This window comes from Dromiciops gliroides, chromosome 1 (genome assembly GCF_019393635.1).
Source record: "Dromiciops gliroides isolate mDroGli1 chromosome 1, mDroGli1.pri, whole genome shotgun sequence".
Taxonomy (NCBI): domain Eukaryota; kingdom Metazoa; phylum Chordata; class Mammalia; order Microbiotheria; family Microbiotheriidae; genus Dromiciops; species Dromiciops gliroides.
Window position 1 is genome coordinate 677,617,503 of NC_057861.1, and position 27,070 is coordinate 677,644,572.

General features: G+C 41.3%; 1 protein-coding gene across 3 annotated transcripts in view; it reads left to right on the forward strand.

Annotated features, from left to right (window-relative positions):
* The first annotated feature begins 268 nt into the window (after positions 1–268).
* Positions 269–27,070, forward strand: part of RAD54L2 (RAD54 like 2) — a 161,899-nt gene continuing 135,097 nt past the window's right edge. Inside the window, exons 1-2 of one of the 3 annotated variants that reach the window (XM_043970558.1) lie at positions 269–314; positions 9,715–9,869. The gene's annotated coding sequence lies outside the window, so the exon portion shown is untranslated. Of the gene's footprint in view, positions 315–9,714; positions 9,870–24,878; positions 24,954–25,198; positions 25,269–27,070 lie in introns of those variants that run through there. The other 2 variants (XM_043970538.1, XM_043970548.1) reach the window with 2 other exon arrangements.

A 27,070-nucleotide genomic window follows, 5' to 3' on the forward strand; every position in this document is an offset into this window, starting at 1 on the left:
AAAAAAGGGTTTTGTTTTTATTACAGACTTGGGGGCAACTAGTTCTCACTTAGGACATTCTAATGGGATTGTAGAATTGTAGATGTGGTGGCAGGAGCAGCAGCAGCAGCAATAAATAGCAGGAGCAGATGACAGTTCCCAAGGCAGCAACCCACAGCAGCAGCTGAGATGCTTGTTGATGGCACCTGCAGAAGCAGGAACAGCAGAATGGGTGGAGCAACCATCCAACAGGGATGCTGCACCTGTGCTTGATTTAGGACCTGGGACAGCAATGCACTCAGTGCAATATTGGGTCTTCCTCATTGATGTTACTGGTATGTTCCTTGCTGCTAAATTCAGTTCTGAGTCTGATCTGTGTCCTTTTCTGTTCATCTTTGGAATAAATGTTTATGTTAAAAAATGCTTATTGCTTGTCTTGGTTGATAATAGGTGAACAGATTTAGAGACCCCAGAAATTAGCCAAATTGTAACATTCCTGGGGAAACCCTAGTAAGGGAATGAGCCACATAGAGATATTATTTTTGGTAAGCCTCTAAGATTGAGCCCTATTCACCTGTCCTCGGTCAACACAAGGGCGACACATTGATCTGGCTGGGTCACTCCTGCTCAAAAATTTCAGTTGCTCCCTATGACAGACTCAGTCACACCCAGGCTCACAAACACTTCCCCCTTTGCCACTAATTACATTTATACCAAGATTCTGTAGCAGAGATTGCAGTGGAAAGAGCATTGACTCTGGAGTTTAAAAAGCTGATTATAGCTAATACTTGCTACCTCTATGATAGTTGTCAAATCATTTAACTTCCCTGTACTCTACTCCCCTCATCTGTAAAGTGAGGGCATTGAAATAGATGATCTCTGAGGTCTCTTCTAACTCTAGATCCATATGTGATTCTTTGCTCTGTATTCACTGACTTCTCCCAGTGGAAGCATATAGCTTTAAAACTCCACTTGTACTATAAAATCTTAAGAAATAATATTATGACAGTATTCTCACCTGAACTGCATACATTTTCCAGAAGTAAGTAGGATTAAAGAATATAGTCAATGGGGGTGCAGTGGATAAAGCACCAGCCCTGAATTCAGGAAGACCTGAGTTCAAATCCGGACTTAGACACTTGGCACTCACTAGCTGTGTGACCTTGGGCAAGTCACTTAACCCCCATTGCTCCACAAAAAAAAAAAAGAACAAGTCATACTAAAGAATATAGTCAGCAAGGCACTGATAGGAGGAAAGCAAGAGCTATTGGAAAGAAAAAGGAGAGAGTAGGACCATGAGAACTGAAAACAAGGGTTTTTGTTATGTGGTGTTATGTAACATGTTCTCCCCCTCCTCTTTCCTCTCTCTCTCTCTCTCTCTCTCTCTCTCTCTCTCTCTCTCCACACCCCCAATCCCTCATTAGAATGTAAGGTCCAGGGGGCAGCTAGGTGGCACAGTGGATGGAGCACCAGCCCTGGAGTCAGGTAGTACCTGAGTTCAAATCTGGCCTCAGACACTTGGCACTTCCTGGCTGTGTGACCCTAGGCAAGTCACTTAACTCCCATTGCCCCACAAAAAAAAAAAAAAGAAGTAATGGGTTTCCAGGATACTTTTTTTTTCTGTTTAGAATTTTATTTTCCAAAATACATATAAAAACAAATTTTGACATCAATTTTTTAAAAACTTTGTGTTCCAACTTCTCTTCCTCCCTTCCTACCCCCAAGAAGTCAAGCAAACCCTCACATTAGCTAGGTAGGTTGTGAGAGAAAACAGATAAAAATAAAACGTCAAATTAAGGAATTGTCTAAAAAAATGTCTTTCGATCTGTTTTTAGATGCCATCAGTTCTTTCTCTGTAAATGGATTGCAATTTTCATAAGTCCTTCAGAGTTATATTGGATCATTGCATTGCTGAAAATAACCATGTGCTTCCCAGCAGATCATCTTACACTATTGCTGTATAGAGTACATTTCTCACTGCTTCATTTCATGTAGGTCTTTCCAGGTTTTTCTGATAACATCCTGTTCATCATAACTTTTATATAGTACCTTAAACTTGACAAAGAATTTTCATCACAATAGCCCAGCGAAATACATTTTGCCATTATAGTCAATCATCATAACTATTTCCCTCCAGCATATTCCCTTCCCATGATATTTACTCTATTTTCTATCTTCTTTTACCCTATTCCTCCTCAAAAGTGTTTTACTTCTAACTGCCCCCTCCCCTGCTCTGCCCTCCCTTCTTTCACCCTTCCCTCCTTGTCCTCTTCCCCTCCTACTTTCCTGTAGGGTTAAATAGATTACTCCTTCCTAGAAATCGGGTGTGAATATTATTCCCTCCTTGAGCCCACTCTGAGGAGATTAAGGTTTTTGAGCTAATTCTGTGTTCTAAATTTTTCTTCCTCCCTCCCTCATAAACCCTCCCTATGAAATCAAGCAATTCAATTGCATATACTTTTAAGCAGGGAAGATTTATTTATTTATTTATTTATTTGGTGAGGCAATTGGGGTTAAGTGACTTGCCCAGGGTCACACAGCTAGTAAGTGTCAAGTGTCTGAGGCTGGATTTGAACTCAGGTCCTCCTGACTCCAGGGCTAGTGCTCTATCCACTGTGCCACCCAGCTGCCCCAAATTGCATATACTTTTACTATGTTTTGTTTAATATTTCAAAAATTCTAAGCTTAAGCTATGTATCTTTGGTTTAGTTTAATGTAGAATTTTGTCTTGTTGCATGCATAGCACTGTTGAATCATCCTATAGGGGTTATCCAAAGAAGCATGGTCAAAGTTTTGCCATTTCTTGTTCTGATTAATATTGTGAGAACCTTGACACCTCTTTCTACCTATGTGTGACTCATGGCTAAACGGTTTGCCCTTTTAGGTGATAGCTGACCCTCATTAGCAGCAGATGGTGAATAGCTGCTGGAGTGGCTTCACAAAAAGGAAGCAATCCTCCAACTTGGCCTCTTTAGCCTCTCTTCTTTTTACTCTGCAGTTGTCAAGTAGTACACTTGACTTCCTATCACCAGGGTGGGGAAAAACCTGTGTTTTTCCCTCTACCTACTTTGTTCTCAAAGAGGACCATGACATCAGGAGGTGATGTCATGAATTGCAGTGAATTGGATTTAAGTGAGGGAGGGCTGTGCAAATTCACCAGCCTTATTCTCTCCTCCAGAGCCATCTGGGTCCAGTGGCAAGATATACATCAGGATGACTAGAGATAAACCTGTATGTTTGAGGCAATAGGGTTAAGTGACATAGCTAATAAATGTCAAGTATCTGAGGCCAGATTTGAACTCACATCCTCTTGACTCCAGGGCCAATGCTCTATCCACCTAGCAGCTCCTCCTCCCTACTCCACCATGTCCCGAAACAAAAATTCCACAACATGGGGCAGCGAGGTGGTGCAGTGGATAAAGCACCAGCCCTGGATTCAGGAGGACCTGAGTTCAAATCTGGCCTCAGACACTTGACATTTACTAGCTGTGTGACCCTGGGAAAGTCACTTAACCCTCATTGCTTCCCCCCCCCCCCAAAAAAAAACCCAACAACAACAAAAAAGAAAAACAAAAAAATTCAACAACATGAATTTGCATCTGGGCCCCTGCCTGCCTCTTTTGCTTTTGTTTCCTTTCCTGGACATGGGGCATGTGTCCAGGCTGGGAGATATTTTCTTGAGTTTTAGAGATGTGGAGATCCTGGGTCCAATGTGTGGAAGTAGTTGGTTGTAGGGAAAGCTTCTACATCAAAAAGGACAGTCACTGGCAAGAGGATTGACCCAAGCCTGGACGTTATACCAGTTAGATACATAGTAGGAGTTGTTTGGACAATACAGAGACAAGATAAAATGCAAAATTCCTAATTAGTAGAATTGTAAACTGCTTTATGTTCTAATGAAGTTTAAGTATCAGTTTCCTAGCAGATTGTAACAGCTGAGTTACTGAAACCTGTTTTAAGTTTGCGTCAGGATTGGCTTGACTGACAGAAGTGATTCCAAATTTGACCACTGGTTGACCCACCTCATCCACCATCCTCTCACTCTTTGTTTTTGTCCCCTATCTTTATGTAACCCAAGATCCAAAGTCTATTGGTATGGCACTCTTTCCTCAATGGTGGGATAGATTTGGTGAGAGTAGAAAGGAGAAAAATCCATTCTCTTCAGTTTCTTTGGACTTTTCTGGCTTCCAGCTCCTAAAAAGAAGATAAGTAATGCTAGCCTCTCTTCAGGTCCCTAAAGGGAAGAGAAAGACTCTGGGAAGAAGCTGACATGCAAAACTTCAATCATCTCTGTATTCTCACCTTGCTACACTAGAGACTTCAGGGAATTTCTTCTTTCTTTGAGATCTGGAACTCTCTCTCTCTTGTTTGAGTTGAGCTACCTTTCTCTCAGTGGAAGAGTTCCTTCACTCTGTATTGTCTGATATATATTCTCATATGTATACTTTCTCTGATTTCTGTTTCACTATTCATTTGGATAAATGGATTTCTTTGCTATTTGCTAAGTGTATATTTATGGTAGAACTGGTATATGTTGGGAAAGAAGTCAAGCCTTGAATATAAAACTTGGAGTATCTCTTTTTCCACTAAAAAATAGCAATTAGTAGTTCAGATTGAATCTAAAAATCACATATTCTAGACTAATAATATTTAAAGGAGAAGAGAAATATAATTCTAGCCCAGTATCTCCTCTCTCTGAAAAGAGGAGAGTGGCTAGCCCCTGACCTCTACCTCTTGCTTCCCCTTCTGGCAGGAACTAAAATCTCTCTTGAAGAGAGGAGGGAGGAGGAGCAGCTAGGTAGCACAGTGGATAGAGCACTGGCCCTGGAGTCAGGAGTACCTGAGTTCAAATCCGGCCTCAGACACTTAACACTTACTAGCTGTGTGACCCTGGGCAAGTCACTTAACCCCAATTGCCTCACCAAAAAAAAAAAGAGAGAGAAGAGGGAGGAAGAGACTTTAGATGTCTATTTTGGCCTCTCTTCAAACCATACCCCTTTCTACCTGGGATGGGGGAAAACTTATTATGCTTTTTTTTTTAATCCCGACTTTATTTGATCATGCCTACTTGTGATCTTATATCTCTTCTATCCTTCATGACCAAGCTCCACATGAAAAATTTCTACATTTAGGTCCTCCATTTCATCTTTTTCAATTCTAAAACCTGTGCAGTCTGACTTCCTTCTTTATCACTCAACTGAAACTTCTCTCTTCACGGTTACTCTTTTAATGATTCTAGGATTTAATCAAGTTTTTCTCCTAATTTCCAAAGCACATGGATTTTTCTCAGTCTTCATTCTTATTGACTTTCCTGAAGTCTTTGACACTGTTGGTACCCTTATACCCCCTGGAAATTGGTTCCTCTCTAGGTTTTTGTAACATTACCCTCTCTCCTGGTCCTCTTTCCACCTGTCTGATCAGTCCTCAGCATCTTTTTCTGGAGTTTCATCTAGGTCACTTTAGTGTCATCTTCAACTCTTCACTCACACTCACCCCAAATATCCAAACTGCTTCCAAGACTTGTCATTTTTATCTTAACAACATTTCTCATATCTGTCCCCTTCTCTTCATTCATAAGCAACTGACACATTGATACTGGATTATTTCAATAGCCTTCTAATTAGTCTCCTTCCCTCAAGTCTCCCCACTCCAATCCATCTTCCACCCAACTGCCAAAATGGTTTTCCTAAAGCACAAATCTGATCATGTAACCCTCTGATAAATTCCAATGACTTCCTATTACCTTTGGACTAGATGATCTCCAAGGTTTCTTCTATTTCTAGCAACTATGAGTCTAAGTGTTCTTGTGTTCTTTTTGTTTTTGTTTTTGTTTTTTTGCCGGGCAATGAGGGTAAAGTGACTTGCCCAGGGTCACACAGCTAGTAAGTGTCAAGTGTCTGAGACGGGATTTGAACTCAGGTCCTCCTGAATCCAGGGCTGGTGCTTTATCCACTGCACCACCTACCTGCCCCTCCCATTACCTTTAGGAGCAAATATAAAATCAATCCTGTTTGGTGTTTAATATTCTTCATAACCTGCCCCCTCCTACTCAGTCTTCTTATACCTTACTCCCCTCCATGGACTCTATGATTCAGGATACTGGATCCAAATCTGCCATTATATTTTTCAGAGAATCTCCTGTTTTAGAGATTTTTCATCATTTGCTCAAAACTGTCTGTTGTCTACTCTCTTATTTTTATTTTAAATCTTTTTTCTTTGAGAGCTCTAATTTTCACTCAGATTGCTATCCTTTATTTCTAGAATTCATGCAATAAAGTTGTCCAGAAGCATTAGCAACAGAAGGCAAAGTACAAATTGCTCAAATCCATAGAGAACCAACAGAACAAAATTCCATGTTTAACTTACAGGAAATGTCATGATGTCAAACTTCAAAACTTCAGTGTCCAACAACAAATAACACAGGCAGCCAAGATAAAGTTCTTCATGTATACAGGAAAACTTATCCACATCACTCAAGAATTCTCTTTGTTTATGATAAATCAAAGGACAAAATGAAATTTGATATTCCAAAAGGCAAAGATTGGTTGGCACCACAAATTGCATAAGTTGTTTAGTCCTAAATTGTTTAAAAAAGATAAACTTTCATAAAGGAGCCTTATACACATCAGAATTAGCTCAAAGACCTTAATCTCATCAATGTTAGCTCTAGGATCGAGTGACATACACACCCAATTGGGTGGAGTAATCTATCTAACCCTGCAGGAAAGTAGGAGGGGAAGGGGATAAGGAGGGAAGGGCGAAAGAAGGGAGGGCAGAACAGGGGAGGGGGTGGTCAGAAGCAAAACCCTTTTGAGGAGGAATAGGGTAAAAGAAGATAGAAATTGGAGTAAATATCATTGGAAGGGAATAGGATGAAGGGAAACAGTTATGATGATTGATTATAATGGCAAAACGTATGGTACTTTGCTGGGCTATTGTGAAGAAAATTATTTGTCAAGTTTAAGGTACTATATAAAAGTTATGATGAACAGAACTGAAGCAGAGTGAAATGTACTGTATATAAAATAACAGCAATAGTGTAAAATGATCTGCTGTGAAGGACATGATTATTTCCAGCAATGCAATGATCCAATATGACTCTGAAGGACTTATGAAAATTGTAATACATCTACAGAGAAAGAACTGATGGTATCTTTTTTTTTTTTTTAGTGAGGCAATTGGGGTTAAGTGACTTGCCCAGGGTCACACAGCTAGTTAAGTGTTAAGTGTCTTAGGCCGGATTTGAACTCAGGTGCTCCTGACTCCAGGGCCGGTGCTCTATCCACTGCGCCACCTAACTGCCCCAAACTGATAGTATCTTAAAATAGATTGAAGCATAATTTTTTTGATAGTTCCTTAATCTGAAGTTTTGTTTTTGTCTGTTTTCTTCCACAACCTGACTAATGTGGAGATGTTTTGAATGACTACTCATGTATAACATATTGAATTGCTTGAGTTCTTGGGGGTGGGGGGTGGGGAGGAAGGGAGGAAGAGAAGTTGGAACACAAAGTTTTAAAAAATTGATGTCAAAATTTGTTTTTACATGTAATTTGGAAAATAAAATTCTAAACAGAAAAAAAAGATAAACTTTCAGCAAAAGAAATTTTAGCTATTCCTTGAAAAGAATATGGAGTGATTGCACATATATAACCTATATCAAATTGTTTACCATCTCAGGGAGAGAGGAAATAAGGAAGGGAGGGAGAACATGTGGAACTCAAAATTAAAAAAAAATGTTAAAAATTGTCTTTACATGTAATTGGGGGGAAAACAAAATATGACACAAAAAAGAACTATAAAGAGAAGAGGGAATGTTATACAAATTTTTGAGAGGAAAAACAGATGAAAGCTAAATAATTATTATTAGCAAGAAGTAATGAAGTCAGTGCTTTTATGTTTCTAGCAAGGCACATGTGTGTGTGTGTGTGTGTGTGTGTGTGTGTGTGTGTGTGTTTAAAACTCTCCTACTCTTTATGGCTGATACTTAAAACTTATTAGAGTAAAAGTTTTGTAGAACTGTGCCCATGAACCTATGCTGACTGATGATAGAAGCAGATTACTCCTGTGTTAAGATTTGATAATGCACCAATTCAACTAAGGCCTTGTAGGTACATAGCATAATAAATGATCCTTGTTCCATTCACCCTGATTTAGAATGAATTTGTTTTTGTTTTGCTTTGGTTGACTTTGATTTGAACTTTGTTTTCACTGAAAAAAAGTGTATGTGTGTATGTGGAAGTGTTGTATGAGAAAATATTTGATAATTTCGTTCATTGTTTAGGCATGCCCCTTCTCCCAGAGAGTCTCACTTCTTTCCCCCACACTGGGGATTGTGACCCAAAGTTTGGAAAACTTCCTTAAGGTGAGCAGAGGAGACACTGGGTCTTGGGTTCTGAGGAGAGAGCTACTTGAGTCTGTGTGAGTTGTGAATGAGGGGTCTTTGAAAGGAACTTACAATTGCCCTTGTATTACCTTCCCTTAGCTTAATTTAGTTTAGCTAACCACAAGCTCAGTGTTGTACCATAGGTGCTAAATCAGTGGAACACAACCTTTTCAAGTATGAAGACCCCCCCCAGAGGAGAATACTGGTTCTATAAGTGTCTGTTGATTCAGAAAATGCATCATGACAAAAAGCTAGAGTAAATCCAGTAATACTTCTAAAAAGATTTGAATTTTTTTATCACAACAGATTTTATATTTGAAAAAACTTAATAGTAGTTACTTAATCTATGGAAGATGTTTTCTTTTTAAAAATTATAATGTCTCTGAATGGAATGACTGGCGTTGTTTTACAGTTTTCAGAGCCTGAAGTTCTGTTTAAATAACTAATAATAATAGCTAGCATTTAAATAGTACTTTAAGGTTTGTAAAGCACATGTGTTATCTGATCCTCACAACAATCCTGTGAAGTAGGTACTATAATTATTCCCATTTTACAGGTTAGGAAACTGAGGCTGGGGACAGCTAGGTGGCGCAGTGGATAGAGCACCGGTCCTGGAGTCAGGAGTACCTGAGTTCAAATCTGGCCTCAGACACTTAACACTTACTAGCTGTGTGACCCTGGGCAAGTCACTTAACCCCAACTGCTTCACTAAAAAAAAAAAAAAGAAAAGAAAAAAAAAGAAACTGAGGCTAAGAGAGGTTAAATAACTTGCCCAGAGTCACACAGCTAATAAGTGGCTAATCAGGATTTAAACTCAGGTTTTCTTGACCAGGGCTTTCTCCACTTCACTATATAGACACTATGGATAAAGTATGGTAGGTACACTGATGGGGAGAAGATATGTGTCAGTCTTCTCTCCTGGTTATACTATATCTAAAGCATCATGTTCATTTCTGGGCACACTTTAAGAAAATCCATCAGGCAGCTAGGTGGTACAATGGATAAAGCACCGGCCCTGGATTCCGGAGGACCTGAGTTCAAATCCAGCCTCAGACACTTGACACTTACTAGCTGTGTGACCCTGGGCAAGTCACTTAACCCTCATTGCCCTGCAAAAAAAAAAATCCATCAGTTAGGATTCTCCTAGTTGAGGGAAATAAAATGAGGAAGGATTTGGAACTTCTTAACATATGAAGAACAGAGTTCTGGCAGAACAACCAGAAGGCAGGGGCTAGAGGCTGACTTAGCCCTTTTTGAATGCTTCAGAAACCAATCAAGGAAGCTCCTTGTCACATGTTTAACAGACCAGAATCTGTTACAAAGTGTACACATGTGCTCTGTGGTCTCTCCAGGGCACTTCCATCATGACTGTCCTGGAAGAAGACTTCCCAGTATCTTCACATAGGAAGACACCAAGAAAGGCACTTTGTATATGGGCCAGACCCTGTTTCACACATTTCTTGGGACCCCTTCCTGCTTAGAAGGACAAACAGTCAAGGAGCTAGAGGTAAGTTCAGAAATGAGGGTACAAGCTGAAAGAAGCTGAAGTGGTGATTCAGAGGCTAACGAGAAACCCTAACCCAGTTCACATCATTCTTCTTTTCTCTCCTATGCCCCTTCATCAGGAAAGCAATTTTTCCAATTTGCCAGTCAGATATTTATTTCCTGCTTTCCCCCTCTGATCCAGTGGGTAGCAGAAATGGAAGAGAGAAATGATTGTTTTATCCCTTCTCAGTCATCAACCAAAGCATCTGGTTAACTTTCTTTCTTTTTTTTTCTTTTTTGTTTTCAGTTTACTTTCTTTTAAAAAATTTAAAAATCAGTTTTGAACTTAGACACACGCCCCATTTCTATGCTCACAGCAAATGACAAAAAAACATTCTATAAAATTTCCGGTCTTCATCCCATACCACTTGCTTTTTAAAAGTACATGAGCTGATGGAAAAAGCTCTCCAAATCCAGAAAAAAAAAAAAGAACTATGGAATCTAGATGCAAATCAAACCATACTATTTCTATTTTTTGTTTGTTTTTCTTTTTTGAGGTTTTTCCCTTTCGTTCTGATTCTTCTTTCACAGCATGACTAATCCAAAAATACGTTTGATGTGATTGTACATATATAGCCTATATCAGATTGTTTGCTGTCTTGGGGAGGGGGGAGGGAGGGAAGGGACAGAGAAAAATTTGAAACTAGAAATCTTATAAAAACAAATGTTGAAGAGTGTCTCTACATGTAACTGGAAAATAATAAAATGCTGTTATTAAAAAAAAAAAGAATTATGGTGCCCAGGGTTTTCCTACTTGTCATGCTTTTTGGGAAACCTGAGATCAATATATTCTGCTTGTTTGAAGATTGTGTTTTCATTTAACATTTCTACTTTGTTCTTCTCCCCTTCCATAATGTCCTTCACTTTCTTGTTATTGCATTTCCAGGCAGTTGTCCTCATTTTTTGTTTTTTTGATGAGGTTTGTCACTATGGATTTATGTTCTGTTTTATTTTTTTTCCTTGTATATTTTTTAAATTATTTTTGTGGCCTATTATATAAATTCAGCTTTCAGAATTCTTAATTTTCTTTTCAGATTTTCTTGAACATCATACTGTGGTTCCATGAACTTCTGGGTATCCACAAGTCCTCTGACTTAATTAATTTTCTTTTGTCATAGTATTTTTTTTTTGGTAGGCAATGGGGGTTAAGTGACTTGCCCAGGGTCACACAGCTAGTAAATGTCAAATGTCTGAGGCCAGATTCAGGTCCTCCAGGACCAATGTTTTAACCACTGTGTCATCTAGCTGCCCCCATTGTCATAGTATTTATTAATAAAACTCTGGACTTGTTTAGTTGGAAAAAAAAAAGTACATGAGAAATTCTATGTATTACTTTTGAAATTGCCCTGCTTGTCTGTGATTCCTCTTGAACTACCTTATGTTTCCTTCTGCATTTCCAGAAGTCTTACAGTAGCCCTCTTTAGGAGGAGGGAGTATCATTATTGCTAATCTCCTTTTCCCTTACTCTCCCGCCCCAAATTAACAAACAGAAAGAAATTAATCCAGCTCACTTTCATTTCTATGTGAATTTACCTATTGTTAAAGAAGTTATATGGTCTCCCATGAAAGTCTATGAGTGTGTGGAGCAAGATTGAGAGTTGGAACTTAGCTGAGGTTTCTAAATATATTACTACTTATAAATTAGAGGCTTTAGCTTCATTCTTTGGCATTAAGCATTTATTAAATCATATTAAATGTTAGTAAAAAGAGAGCACATTGCTCAGAATTAGAATCCCTACATACTTAGTTGGAAGAGACTGGGGTCGCGTAGCTGCATCCTCCAGCATCCCAGCCAAGAGAGAGAAAAAGAGAGTGATGGAGAGAGAGCTTGACCCCCCCCCCTCTCCAAGGATTTTATCATCTCTCAGGATAGAGGTGGGTCACTGCACCTTGACCCAAGCTAATTGGCCAGCAACACTCAAGTCCTTTGACTGGCATGACTTGAGGGTGGTCCATATCAAAATGAGCAGTGCCCGGCTGTTCAGGGTCTGTGAAAGACAGATGTGGAGACTACTCTGCTCCAATCTGCCACACACCTTCCCAGGACTTAAATCCATTGTGGGTGTAGCATCTCAGTTATAATCTCAGAAAGATCTGTGCTCAGCTCAGCCAAGCTTCTTTTTTTATTGTTTTTGTTTGTTTGTTTGGTGAGGCAATTGGGGTGAAGTGATTTGCCCAGCTAGTAAGTGTCAAGTGTCTGAGGTCAGATTTGAACTCAGGTCCTGCTGAATCCAGGGCTGGTGCTCTAACTCAGCCGTGATGTGACAAAGGCTCTTTTATTTCCTTCTCAAGAGAAGGAGGCACCCTAGTGTGCAGCTAATGGGTGCCGAAGCTTCTTTTTTTAAAGCCTACATCCAAGGATGCAATGATCTATACTAGCTAAGACTTAACTTAAATAACCATCCCAACTGGAGGGCCAACCAAGTACTTGGAGCCTATCCCCTCAACCAGACTTGAAATCCAAGAATATCCATCTACTTTTTTTTGTTGTTGTTGTTGAGTGACTTGCCCTGGGTCACATAGTAAGTGTCAAGTGTCTAAGGTCGGATTTGAACTCAGGTCCTACTGAATCCAGGGCTAATGCTTTATCCACTGCACCACCTAGCTGCCCCATGTACTTTCACTGGGGAGATACCTTCAAAGTCTAATCAAAGTCTTTAGGCCTTAACTTTATTAAGTTGACTAGGCGATTCCTGGGTACACCCCCTGGTGATGTTACAAAATAGACAGAGGTAAGTGCAAAAGAAAGATCTAAACAAAATGCCTTGAGAAATCTGAGGTGAAAAGATCATTTTCAAGCTAGGAGATTGGGCAAAGCCTTACGGAGGATGTGGCACCTGAGTTGAGACTTGAAGAAGAGGGCTGGACTTAGAAGGTCTCTGAGGACTCTCCCAACTTCCAAAGAAATAACTATGAGGAAAGGAGAAGCCACAAAGGCCAAGAAACACCAGGAAGAGCATACAAAGAAGGGAATATTGTTGTTGCTAGGATGCTTGTCAGAGTTCCACCCCTGTTGCCTAGGTATAGGTAAGAGGAGGGGAATTCCATGCCCATTGTATATATATATGAGTGTGTTTTAGCTCATTGGTGATGACTTTTCTTCCTTCATCCACCTTTTGCCTCCTCCCTAAGTCTCTGTGAAGATTAGGTCCCTGAAACAATGTTGAAGGGCCTAAGAGGTTCCACTATTTGCTTGTACCCCGAAGACGGTTCAGCTTGTAGTCTTTATCGTCCAATCCTTCCATCATCTTTAGGGTGCTGTGATCCCTCTGTTATCTCGAATGCCCAAGAAAGGATCCTGAAGGATGACAGAATACTTCTTTCTCTGATGGTGAGTGAGAAAGAGAGGGCCAACATCCCAAGCCCTCCAAAATCCCTGGAATTGGGTTGGAGTCTTTCATTCCCAAGGGAATAATTAGATTCAGAAATGCAAATACCCCTAGGAGGGGTAACTCAATAATTCAAACTCCTGTTAACATCTAAATGTTTCATCTCAGATTCCTTTGGAGAAGATTTGAATAGGAAGAAGGATTAGAGATATGAAATTTCTGGACATTTTGAGGCCTTGCAAAGAATGGAGACCTTTAAAAAAAAAAAGAAGTAGAGGGGGCAGCTAGGTGGCACAGCGGATAAAGGAGAACCTGAGTTCAAATCCAGCCTCAGATACTTCACACTTACTAGCTGTGTGACCCTCATTGCCCCACAAAAAAAGAAAGAAAGAAAATGGAAATAGAAATGTGGGCCCCTTTCTACAAGAAGGATTCTGCTTTGCACTCACACAAAATAGGTTCAGTCCTGGAGAAGCCCAATGCCTAAAAACCCCCCACTGATTTAGAGCTGGCGGGGCCTTTAGAAAACATCCAGTACAACCTCTTCTTTTGATAGATGAGTAACTGAGGCATAGAGGTTCGATGGCTTGCCCAGAGTCACATAGCTATTAAGTGTCTGAGGTGGGATTTGAACTAAAGTTTTCCTAGCACAATTCCCTTTCTACTACACCATTCTGCCTCAAAAGTTAATCCTTCAATTTTATATAACAAGAAACTGAAGAGAAGAGAAGGGCCATAAGGTGCCAAGGCAAGATATAGATCCAAGAAAGTACAAATCAAACACCACATTTGAGATGTCTTTTTAGGAGAACTGAGGCCTCAGACCACTTCCTTCAGGTATCAGGCCCACAAAGAAGGACAGGCTCAAGGCTTAGGATCCCAGCTACATATAGGTAGGCATTTTTGCCTAAGAATCCTGGGGAAAGGGGCATCAGAGGGATGGGTAAAAGACCAGGCAGATGAAGGCAGCTTCTACTCTAGGGGAGCATTGAGGCTGATGTCCATCCTCCAGTGGGAACAGGCTAAAGGTCTAGGACAAACTGTGTGATTGAGGTCCTCGGTAGGGCCAGTGGGTTTGAGGAAGGCATCCTTCTAGAACAAGTAGCCAACTCTTAAACAAAACTTAGGTATGGCTGATGTTTATGGTCTCCCCTAAATGGGGTTAGTAAGGTTCCCTCACAAAAAGGTACAGTATAGATATCAGGAGTAGGAGAGTTATTTCTTTCCAAAGGAAATATGTAAAATACAAAAATCTCATAAGAGTGCATTGACAAATAATTTAAATATGGAACAGTAACCGATCCTTCCTCTTACCCTCTCATGGAAGTCAAATACAACTTTGTTGGACTGACCAACAGGTACTTCACATTTACCTTGGATCTGTAATATATGAATAACTCACAAGTCTACATCTCCCTGGCTAGCCACGCATGGTCTGGGCTTTCTTGTCCCTTTCATAATTATAGCATCTACCTGGTGGCAGTCATCTCCTCCAAGAAATTGTTGAAATCACTTTGAACAGGGCCACTAACTCTCAACCCTTTAAACTCACAACTGCCAAGGATAAAAATGTCCATCTCCCAGGATAGTTGATCTGTGACCTGTGCTGGGGAAAGAATCACAAAGCAGAAGCAGCAGTTGGGGCTTGAAGTCCCACCTCAGGCTCACCTGGGCAAGCACATTAAAATTTTTTTTTTTTTGCAGGGCAATGAGGGTTAAGTGACTTGCCCAAGGTCACACAGCTAGTAAGTGTCAAGTGTCTGAGGCCAGATTTGAACTCAGGTCCTCCTGAATCCAGGGCCAGTGCTTTATCCACTGTGCTACCTAGCAGCCCCTGGGCAAGCACATTTTAATTATTATTATCGTGTCTACAGGTATCATGGGAATTGGTGGCAGAGAGAAGAGAGGAGAAAGAAAAATAGCCTCTCCTGCCTTTCTGGTAGTCCAAGTGAGTGCTGGCCTTGTACATATCCCAAAAGAAACACCAGCAGCTTTGGTCTCCCTCCAAGAGAGGGAGGTGGGGCTTTCCCACAGTTCTTTATGCCCTGCTGAGGAAGGGTGGCATGGTTCTGACTTTTTTGCCAATCATTTTTGACACAGTCCCGAGTCACATGAGGACCAACCTGGAACTGATGAGTCACACACATCCCTTAGCAAAGGGCCAGAGTACAAGCTCATCTCTACTGGGGCTCCATGGGGTGCCCCCTCCAACATATACAATATCTTTTTTAACACACTATTTAGCTATTTAAAGGCAGAGTCAGCTTAAAAAACATAAACTGTGTTATATAAGTTGATTGGTTCATATGTAGGACAGAACTTCAGCACTATAAGGGACCTTAGGAATTTATTTATTCTGATACCTTCATTTTCTTTTCTTTTCTTTTTTTCTTTTTCTTTTTATGGGGCAACGAGGGTTAAGTGATTTGCCCAGAGTCACACAGCCAGTAAGTGTCAAATGTCTGTGGTTGGATTTCAACTCAGGCCCTCCTGAATCCAGGGCCAGTGCTTTATCCACTGCACCACCTAGCTGCCCCGCCTCCCCCTTCATTTTATAGATGGGGGAAAATGAGACCCAGATAGAAAGGAACTTGCCTAATAAGCACAGCCATGATTGGGACAGATGTCTTGTGACTTGGAATCCAGAGCTCTTCTCACTATACTACATACATTTCTTGTTTTAGTATATTTAGAGATGTGAAGACCTGGAAGAAAACTGGGAGGGGGGTGGGGTGAGGTGGGAATGTATTTTTTTTTTTATTTTTAAGGAAACCCAAAGAAATCCAAAGACTATTCAGATTTCCTTTCCAGGTCCTCTTTCGATCCTGTCTTAATTTGGGGACATTTTCTATTGGCTTGTACTGGGTAGTTAAAAATCAAAATTCCCTTCAGCCTGGGAGAAGAGACAGCAAATCAATGACTCTGGAGCCTCTTGATACTTTTGTAATTGTGGGTGGGGTTTTTTTATGTCTAATGTGAACATAAACTCACATTTACATACACTTGGAAATATTTCCCCTCCCAAATAGATGAAGAAATGAAAGAGGCCCTGAGGAGTTAAATGACTTGCCCAAATCACCCAGCTAAGTGTTCCAGGCATGACTTAAGGCTGAGCCTTCTACTTCTAAGACTTATGCTTCCACCACTACGCCTCCTTTTTTTTTGGTCAGGGCAATGAGGGTTAAGTGACTTGCCCAGGGTCACACAGCTAGTAAACGTCAAGTGTCTGAGGCTGGATTTGAACTCAGGTCCTCCTGAATCCAAGGCCACCTAGCTGCCCCAAATTGCTTGAGTTCTTAAGGAGTGGTGGGAAGGGAAGGAGAAAGAATTTGGAACACAAAGTTTTAAAAATCGACATTAAAATTTGTTTTTACATGCAATTTGGGAAAAAATTAAATTCTAAATAGAATACAAAAAAATTGGGAAATATTTAACAAGATAAACAAAAATACAACAGAACATAGATAATATTAACATATGGTTTGGTTTTTTTTTTTTGGTGGGGCAATGCGGGTTAAGTGACTTGCCCAGGGTCACACAGCTAGTAACTGTCAAGTGTCTGAGGCCGGATTTGAACCCTGATCCTCCTGAATCCAGAGCCGGTGCTTTATCCACTGCACCACCTAGCTGCCCCCCAATGTATTTTTTTCAAAGTCAAACCGTAAGAATCCTTATATACAATTTAGTAGCTCTGGTTTCTGTTTGAATTTGGCCCCACTCATCTACTACACCCACTGCCTCCATTTCTTTACCTTTTATTCTTCAGTCTCTGTCCTCTGCTTTCTAATTCCATCCCTCCTCTGAAAATGAAACTATGCTTTTAAAAAATGGGAGTGACCTCTTAATTGTTAAGTCTGATCAACATTTCTCAGTCTTCACCCTCTTTGATTTTTCTGGAACTTTTAAAACTATTAACCAGCCTTCCTTCTTCCTGGTTGTGTCCTTGATCTATCTATCTCCTGTCTCTTTTGAGAGATTGCCCCATTGCTCATTCTCTCTTGTTGGCTCCTTTGATACCTACAAATATACTCAGGTCTCTCCTAACCATATACACATATACATATATAGAATCCCAGCCTCTTAAGTTTATGACAGGATTTTAGATTTAGAACTGGAAAAGACCATCAAATGAATTTAATTCAACCCTCTCATTTTAGGATGAGAAAACTAAGTCCCTAAGAAAATCAGTGCCTTAGGTCACACAGGTAATCAATGTGGGAGCTAAGATTTGAACCTAGCTCCTCTGACTCTAATTCCAGGACTATTTTCATGACATCAGAAGAGGGAACCTTGAGCTGAATTCTGAAGTTAAGCTGGGGATTCCAAAGGTGGAGGTGGAGGTGAGACTAGATTCCACACTTGGCAGGAGCACTAATGCAGAGTATAGGTCGGGAGATAGAAAGACCTGTATTATCACCCTTTCCAATTGTTTTTTTGGCTTTAAATCTTCCCTCACCAATCTAGCCTCCTCACTGCTGCCATTATGATATTTCTGAGGCACAGGACAACTCATTCTGCTGCTCAAAAAATTTTCCCAGCTCCCTACGGCCACTGGGATAAAATAAAGTTTCCTAAGTTTGTCATTTAATGCTTCCCACAATATGGCTCCAACTTTCCCTTTTGACCCCCCACCCCACCAATATTCCACGTTCTACCCCTTCCCTTTATGTTGCTCCACATTCCAGACCATTTAGCTGTTTGCTATACTTGACTTGTTGTCTCCTGCTGTCAGTGGGCCATTCCCTCACTTCTGGAATGCATTCTTTCCTTATCTTCACCTTTCTGCAATCCTTCCCTTCTTTCATTACTTTACTTGTGGGGGGCGGCTAGGTGCTGCAGTGGATAAAGCACCGGCCCTGGATTCAGGAGTACCTGAGTTCAAATCCAGCCTCAGACACTTGACACTTACTTAGCTGTGTGACCCTGGGCAAGTCACTTAACCCCCATTGCCCCGTAAAAAAAAAAAAAAAAAGACTTTACTTGTGACCTAAATTGTGCAGAATTTCCCTAATCTCCCCAGCTAATTTCCCTCACTTCTTAGTTTTAACCTGAGCATTTGATCTAGATTTCTTCTTTGCTTCCTCCCCCCCCATTACTTCCTCCCTTGCATTATTATACATTTTAAACTTATTTGTTTATATATTGTATCATCCCTAATAAAATGTCAACTCCTCGAGGGGAGAAACTGTCATTTTGTATCTTTGTATCAAGACCATACCTTGCCTCATGTTTATTGAATTGATTGGATAGTCCTAATCTCTTGCAATTCCTGAAAATGTTTACTTTCTCTTCTAAAAAGGCAACCAGTTTGCAAACCTTGGTGGCTTACACAAATTAGTTTCTCATGATTTCTATTACTACTTCTCAGTTTCCTCATTTCTAAAATGGGGTATTAGTTCTTTAATTGTCTACCTCATAGGGTTGATGTGAGGATAGCACCTTTTGATTCCTAAAGGACTATACGAGGTTCTTGCTCTACCTACAACTATTTCTTTGTAAAATCTAAAAACAAACAAGCAAAACAGCCCCCAACCTCTTGCTAAAATATTTTTGAGAATCAAAGGAATCTAATGGAAGAGGCTGTTAGCCAATTAAAAAAAATTTTTTTTGTGGGGCAATGAGGGTTAAGTGACTTGCCCAAGGTCACACAGCTGGTAAGTGTCAAGTGCCTGAGGCTGGATTCAAACTCAGGTCCTCCTGAATCCAAGGCCAGTGCTTTATTCACTGTGCCACCTAGTTGCCCCCCTGTTGGCCAATTTTAATAGAGTGCAGAACTCTTTAATAGAAACTTTAATAAAGCATTGTAAATGATAATGACAATTATAGGTACAGGTATCAGATGGCAAGTAACCAAAGAAAACTGACAGATATATAGATAGAACAATATAGCAGGCCAAAGAAAAGTTGTTGTTGTTTTTAAAGGAAAACTCTTAAGGATTTAGTTATTCCCAATAATCAGTGGATATTCATTGGCCCTCTATACCACCACCATCAGTCAAATATCGAGCTATATTAGGGGAAAAGTGAAAAGTAGCAAGCACATAATACTACAAAAAAAAGACTTTGGAGTCAAAGAAGCTGAGTTTGAATTGAAGGTGTGACATTTACTAGCTGTGTTACTGTAGGGATGTTGCTTAATCGCTTTGTTTTCCCATTTATAAAATAGGGATAATAGTACTTTGTGTGTGTGTGTGTGTGTGTGTGTGTGTGTGTGTGTAGAGTTAAGTGACTTACTCAGGTCACACAACTAGTGTCAAGTGTCTGAGGCCAAATTTGAGCTCAGGTCCTCCTGAATCCAGGGCTAGTATTTTAAATCCAGGGCTAATACTTTATCCACTACGCCACCTAGCTGCCCCCAATAATAGTACTTTAATAGTTTACCTCAGGATTGTTGTGAGGAAAGCACTTTTTGATCCTTCATGTACCATACAGTCAGAACTTTCACCAGCTGCTATTTAGTGACTGAAAGATTGTATCTCTAATGCTATCAAGAATTAGGTTTTTGACATATACATGACAGTTTTGATATGATATTTCCCCCTCACCAAGAAAAAAGTTAATGGAGATAGTGTCACAAAAATTTCTAAGTCCAACAAAGGAAAGAAACAACAAAGTCTCCAAGCCATAGAAAATAGGTTTATTGAGAGAGAATACCAGTCTCACAATAAAGCTGGTCAGTCAGGGGTGGGACCTGAAAGACCTCAAGCTAAGGACTCAACAGGGTTTTATACCCCTACAGGGCTTAAATACTTATATACCATATTCATTCGAGAGAATCTAATTCTAGACACTTTTCTTAGAAAATATTGAAACTGCCTACGTGACAAAGTCATCATCATTTTCCAATAATCTTATCAATCTTCTTGCAGCAACAGGTCATAACTCTGATGCATGGCCCCTTTGTTGAACATGTACTCATGATTTCTAGGGAAACTTAAGTCATATCATATTGCTGACTATAATATCATCTGATATTGCTTAATATTGGAAAATATCATCTGACATTGTTAAGTGTGAGAGACAATCTACTAATACAATAAAATATCTAAATATAATAAATCACAATTTTTATTTAATATGCTGATCATTATCATAATTAAATCTCTTTAAATCTCTTATAACTAAGGGGTGGGGAAAATCTCACTCACAATAGATCAAGTGACACATGTGGTGACCACACAGTGGACCTCTTCTACCTATCCATCAGAAGTTACTAAAGCTTTCAAATCTCATTGCACAATACTTCTCTTTGTGAATACTATCCTCCAGTCAAAGTAGTTTGCTATTCCTCATACACAATAAGGAGCATCTTCAGCTGGGCAGCTAGCTTCTGATTCTGGGGTTTCAGACTTTTCATACTCACAAGGCAGGGCCATAATCTGTCAAGATTGCTGCTTGACCATTGACCTGTGCTCAGGGAAAGAAACAGCATAGAAAGCCACCAGGGACTTGAGATCTAGTTTCATGCTCACCTTGACAAGTACATGCTCTCATTATCATGTCTGTGAGGTTGCCACATCTGCTACTGGGGGATAAAAGACATTCCCTTCTCCCCATTGGGAAGTCCAAGAGAAAGCCACTGAGGTCTCCAGTCATACATTCAAAAGAGAAGAAAGACAGAAACTGATACTTTGTGTGCATTTTTTAAATAATAAACTTTTAGGGGGCAGCTAGGTGGCTCAGTGGGTAAAGCACCAGCCCTGGATTCAGGAGTACCTGAGTTCAAATCCAGCCTCAGACACTTGACAGTTACTAGCTGTGTGACCCTGGGCAAGTCACTTAACCCCCATTGCCCTGCAAAACAAACAAAAAAACAATAAACTTTTATTCATAGTTTTGGGTTCCAATTTTTATCCCTCTTCCCCTCTGTCCCCTCCCCCTTCCTTGAGGCAGCAAACAATCAGATGCAGGTTATACATGTATGAGTATGTAAAACATTACCTTATTTGTCATTTTGTACAAGCAAACTTGATTAAAAGAAAAAAAAATGAAAGAAAGTGGAAAAACAGCATGGTTCAGTATGTTCCATCAATATCAGTTCTTTGGAGGTGGATAGTATGTTTCATCAATAGTCCTTTGGGATTTTCTTGGATCATTGTATTGTTGAGAATAATCAAGTCATTCACAATTCTTCATCAAACAATATTGCTGTTTCTGTGTACAGTGTTCTCTTGGTTCTGCTCACTTCACAGTACATCATTTCATACATGTCTTTCCAGGCCTTTCTGAAGTCATCCTGCTTGTCATTTCTTATAGCATAATATTATTCCATCACCATCATATACCACGGTTTGTTTAGCCATTCCCCAATTGATGGACATTCCTTTGATTTCCAATTCTTAGCCACCACAAAAAGAGTGGCTATAAATATTTTTGTACAAATAGGTCTTTTTCTCTTTTTTGAGATATCTTTGGGATATAAACCTAGCAGTGGTATTGCTGGATCAAAGGGTATGCACAGTTCTATAGCCCTTTGGGCATGGCTCCAAATTGTTCTCCAGAATGGTTGGATCTTTTCAAAACTCCACCAATAGTGGATTAGCATCCCAGCAGAAACAGAGACTTTGAGTTCTACTTGAGTGGAGAACTTGACCTAGTTACCAATCTTCTTTTGTCATAGCTCCATCTTACAGGGAACAAGTAAATGAGCTCTGGCAGTGCATCCCCTTTAGTAAGATGCCAGAATATATGTGTCAGCCTCGTCATGCCTGTTACATCTGTTAACATGTGGTACAGCCCAGTTAAGATCCTTGAGAGCAGAAACTGATTTTGGTTTTGTCTTTGTATATCTAGCACCTAGAATAAAGTAGAGAAACACTTGGTAGATGCTTAGGAAATTGTTGAACTGAATGTATTTTATTTATTTAACTGGAATATGGAGGCCATGATAGAACTAGAACCCCAAGTCTAAGCCTTGCTTCAGCACCATTCTGTGTCTCTGTCCCCCTTCTCCCTTTGGTGACTTCTTCCTGGAACCTCCCCATTTTGAAGAAAGGCTCATAACAGCCATCATTCATTCTCCAGACTTCACCACCCTGACCCCTACTTGACACTTACTAGCTGTGTGACCCTGGGGAAATCACTTAACCCACATTATCCAGAAAAAACAAAACAAAACAAAAATTATAAACCTTTGAGGGCAAGAAGGACTTTCTTTTTTGCTTATATTTTTATGCCCAGTACTTAGCACATTGCCTGTCAAATAATAACAGTAAATAATAAATGCTTGTGCTATTTGTTGTATGCCTTAGCTCTTTTCCTAACTGTAAGAGTGTTTTGTACCAGTGAGTTTCTTCAGGCTCTCAGAACTGCTGGTTGTTACTCCTTGAATGGTATTGCATTCTTTCTTCTTCTTCTTCCTTCTTCCTCTTCTTCTTCCTCCTCTTCTTCTTCTTCTTCTTCCTCCTCTTCTTCTTCTTCTTCCTCCTCCTCCTCTTCTTCTTCCTCCTCCTCCTCCTTCTCCTCTTCCTCTTCTTCTTCTTCTTCTTCTTCTTCTTCTTCTTCTTCTTCTTCTTCTTCTTCTTCTTCTTCTTCTTCTTCTTCTTCTTCTTCCTTCTCCTCCTCCTCTCCTCCTCCTCGAAATCCATTTATCCAAATCATAGCAAAACAGAAATCAGAGAAGGTATACAAGGTACACAGAAGAATATATACTGGACAATAAAGAATGAAGGAGGGATTGAGGTAACTGGGTTCAACCAAGAGAGACCATCCTTAATCTTACCCAAGGGGAAACTCCTCAAAATTTCTAAAGTAGCAAGTAGGGGCATGATGGAGACTGCTAGCTCCTCCTATAAGTTCCCAGAATCTTTTTTCCTTCAGCAACCTGAAGTCAGAAAAGTCCAAAGTGACTGACTTGCTGCTTGAAAACTTCTGAAATTGTGATTTGGAGCATTCTTTTTTTCATGTAGTGGTTGATAGATTGCAATTATTCTCTTGAAAACTTCATATCTTGTGAGCACGTATTGGTGAAAACCTTTTTGTTTTGGTGGAAAAGTTTTTCACTCATATGTCTGTATGTGTATATAAATACACATACAAACCAAGTATATATGTGTGCATACCAAGAATTTTTCACCAATAATTCTCAAAGGATATTATGAGGGACAACACATAGATATGTATGTCTAAGTATGTAATGCATATATATAAGTATATCTAAAGATTTGTATATACACATAATGCACATATATAAATAAATATACACATACACATATGTACACATAAATGTATACTGCTGAGCCTGTCTCTTCTATGTGTATATATGTGCTGAGCCTTTGTTTCCTTTGTGTATATGTTTGTGTGTGTACATACACAGTCTCTTTATTCTGTGTGTAGATACACTGCCTTTCTGCTCACACACACATAGTTGTCATTGTTGAGTTCTTTCAGTCATGTCCAAATCTTTGTGACCCCTTTGGGGGTTTTTCTTGTCAAAGATACTGGAGTGGCTTGCCATTTCCTTCTTTAACTTCTTTAGTTTTACAGATGAGGAAACTGAAGCATACAGGATTAAGTGACTTGCCCATAATCAAATATCTAGTGTTTGAGGCCACATTTGAACTCGGGTCTTGGTACTCTATCCACAGTACCACCTAGCTGACACACACACACACACACACACACACACACACACACACACCCCCCAGGTATATGCCTGTTTTGCTCTTTGCATACACACATATGTGTAAAAACATACACACATGTGCTGAGCCTGTTTCCTGTATATACACACACCAAGCCTGTTCCCTTTGTGTGTATATTTAATAAATATATATGAAATATACATGTGTACACACAGTGCAGAACCTCAGTTTCCTGTGTGTATCTATTTTAATAAATACATATGCACACACGCACACACGTGCAGAACCTCAGTTTCCTCCACGTGTTTTATTTTAATAACCAAATACACATGTACACACGCACACACGTGCAGAGCCTCAGTTTCTTCCGCCTGTATCTATTTTAATAAATACATATGTACACACGCACGCACGAGCCGAGCCTCAGGAGGCTCCCCGCCCGCCGCTGAGGTGGGTCTGGGGCGCCCGGGTCCCCGGGCCCAGGCTCGCCGCCCCCTCCCCCCCGCCGGAGTCCAGCAATGTGGGCTATTGTTAGCGCCGCCGTCGCCAGCCCGAGCCGGGGTCGCCGGGCTGGGCGCAGGGGAATCGACTCCAGGCCCCGCTCGGGGGCCGGCGCGGGGAGGCGACCCCCAGGAGCTCGACCACGCGGCTCTGCGCCCCCGGCCTGGCCGCTCCCTCGGGGCCTTCGAGCCCCCTCCTCCTCGCGCTCTCTTCGGGCCTCCCCCCCTCCCTTTCTTCCCCTTGTCTCCCCTGGCGGGGAAGCGCAGGGTTTCCTCAGCGGAACCTTCCTGTCGGAGGTTCCTGTTTCCCGCCCGGGGGGCCCTGGCGGTCACGCCGGCCGGGAGGGGGAAGCTTTCTGGCGCGGACCCCGAGCGGAGGCTGAGAGCGCCGCCGACTGAGGAGAGGCGCCGCGCGGCCGGAGGGAGCTAGCCAGCAGCGCCCGGGCCCGGCGGGCCTCCCCCCGCTCCCGCCGCCGCCCCTCGCCGCCTTCCGCGGCCCGAGCAACTCCGCGCGCGGCGGCTCGGCCCGGCCCGGCCCGGCTCAGCCCAGCCCGGCTCACCCGTCCCGTCCCGTCCCGGCCTGGCCCGGCGCGGCCCAGCCCGGCCGGGGACAGCTCAGCCCCGGCGCGGAGAGGTGAGACGGGGCCTCCCGGGGCGGGTCACCGGGGGCTGCGGGGACTGGGCATATCGGGGGTTCTGCCCGGGGCGGGGGGCTTAGGGATGGTACTGGATCTTGGGTTCCCCGGATCGTGGGGGTGGGGGCTGAGGAGGGTGGACGGAGCACAGGGACTCTGGCGTCTCCTACTTGGGGAGAGGCGGGGGTGGTTTTCAGGGACCCTGCGTAGTTGGGACTTGGGGGTGGAGGGACATGGAGAGAGGCGGGGATGGACGAAGGCCACCGGGACTCGGTTCCGGACAGAGAGGAACTCATCGTCGCAGCCCAGAGAAGGTTCGGTCCCAGAGCAAAGTTCTTGGGGGCTCTCATGGGTCAAAGGAAAAGTCATCTTGGCATAAAGTGGTTCTGAGACAGTGTAGGTACGGAAGCTGTGAAGGGAGAGGATAGCCATCCTGCCACGGAAAACACGAACGTGGGGATAGTGGAGTTGTTGTTGTTGTTGTTTGCGAGGTAGGGTGGGGAGGGCACAGGCTGTGGAGGTTGGGGTAGGCTGGGCGATGGCCCGCCATCCAGGCGAGAGGACATCTGCAGAATGGGCATCTTGCTATACTGAATTGACCTCAAAGTATAGAGTGGATGATTCCAAACCTGTTGGAGTCACTGAAGCTGAGAAAGCCAACTGGGGAGAAATATATCGGTGGGTTGGTAGGGAAAGGAATGAAGGACTTTAGATAGAAGGATTACCACTCTTGATGAGATGTAGGGGTGGGAAGATTTACTAATTCTAAACTGGAGGATGAACTTGGGCAGAAAACAGGATGCTAACCATTTAACTTTATGCCCCAAATTAAAATGAGGGTATCGATGTTTGTATCGTTTTTAGTAACTCATTTCTCTTCTGTATTTGAAAGCCTGTTTCTGAGGATGGTATTTGGCTGTTTTCTTTCCTCCTTTGTTCTGGAGTTGAATGACTCATAATTTCTGTTCACTGATGCAGCCATTGTTTGTTATTGAAGGATGACGATCAAAACTGGCCACTGTGTGTCCATGAATTCCAGGGGGTCCAGTCTCTATTTAGATTTCTGTTGCATTCTTCAGAACCCAAACTTTAATTTAAAAACCTATCTTCGCATAGTCAGGTGGCATTGTTCAGATTTTCGAGTTGTAGACTGGAGACAATCATTGTTAAAAATTCTTTGCCGGCAGAAGGACGTGAAACTTCATTTCCCCATCATTCACCTCTGAGATGACAACTTTGAATCATGCTCATTATCATTTTGGTTCCACAGGGTAACTCTTTCACAGTAGGTTGTCAACACTAGAAATAGTAGATGTTTTTAAATCATGAACTTGGTTTGTGTCTGATAATTTGTCCTTGGAGAGGCTGTTTCATAGGACTTAGTTTGCAAGTTCCAAATTTGTTTCCAAATTTGTTCCAAAGTAGCTGCACTACTTACCATGAGACACAATCTCATCAGAATTTGTGGGCCAGGTATTTGAAAGTGTATTTCTGTGTGTGGATTCATACCCAAAGGGAAACTCTTCTGAAGAAAGGGAAAGGAAATAAGCATTCGTGGAGCACTTGCTTTATGCCAGACCTTGTGCTAAGCATTTTAGAAATGTTATCTCGTTTGATCCTCACCACACTGTGAGATAGGTACTGTTATTATTCCCATTTTACAGTTGAGGAAACTGAGGCAGAGGGAGGTTAAATGACTTGCCCTGAGTCATACGTACAGTTTTACCTAAATGTCTTGAAGCTAGATTTAAACTCAAAGTAGTATTATATGAGTTCAGCTGGCTTCTTTGTATCTTCTGAATTAATTCTGGGCCAGTGTTTCAATGTAGAATGTGGGTTATTGTTCAATGGGAATTGTGGCTTTTATCAACTGAGATAAGATAACTTGTGGTCCTTCAGGGGACAACAGATCTATTGCAGAATTTAGGGGAGGAAACAAGCATTTATTTAGTACCTACTATGTGTTGGGCATTATGCTAAGCTCTTTACAAATATTATCACTTGATTTTCAAAACAATCATAGGAGGTGGGTGCTATTCCATTTGTAAAGTACCGTTAAGGAAACCGAGGCACACAGAGGTTAAATTATTTGTCCAGAATCATATAGTAAAACCTA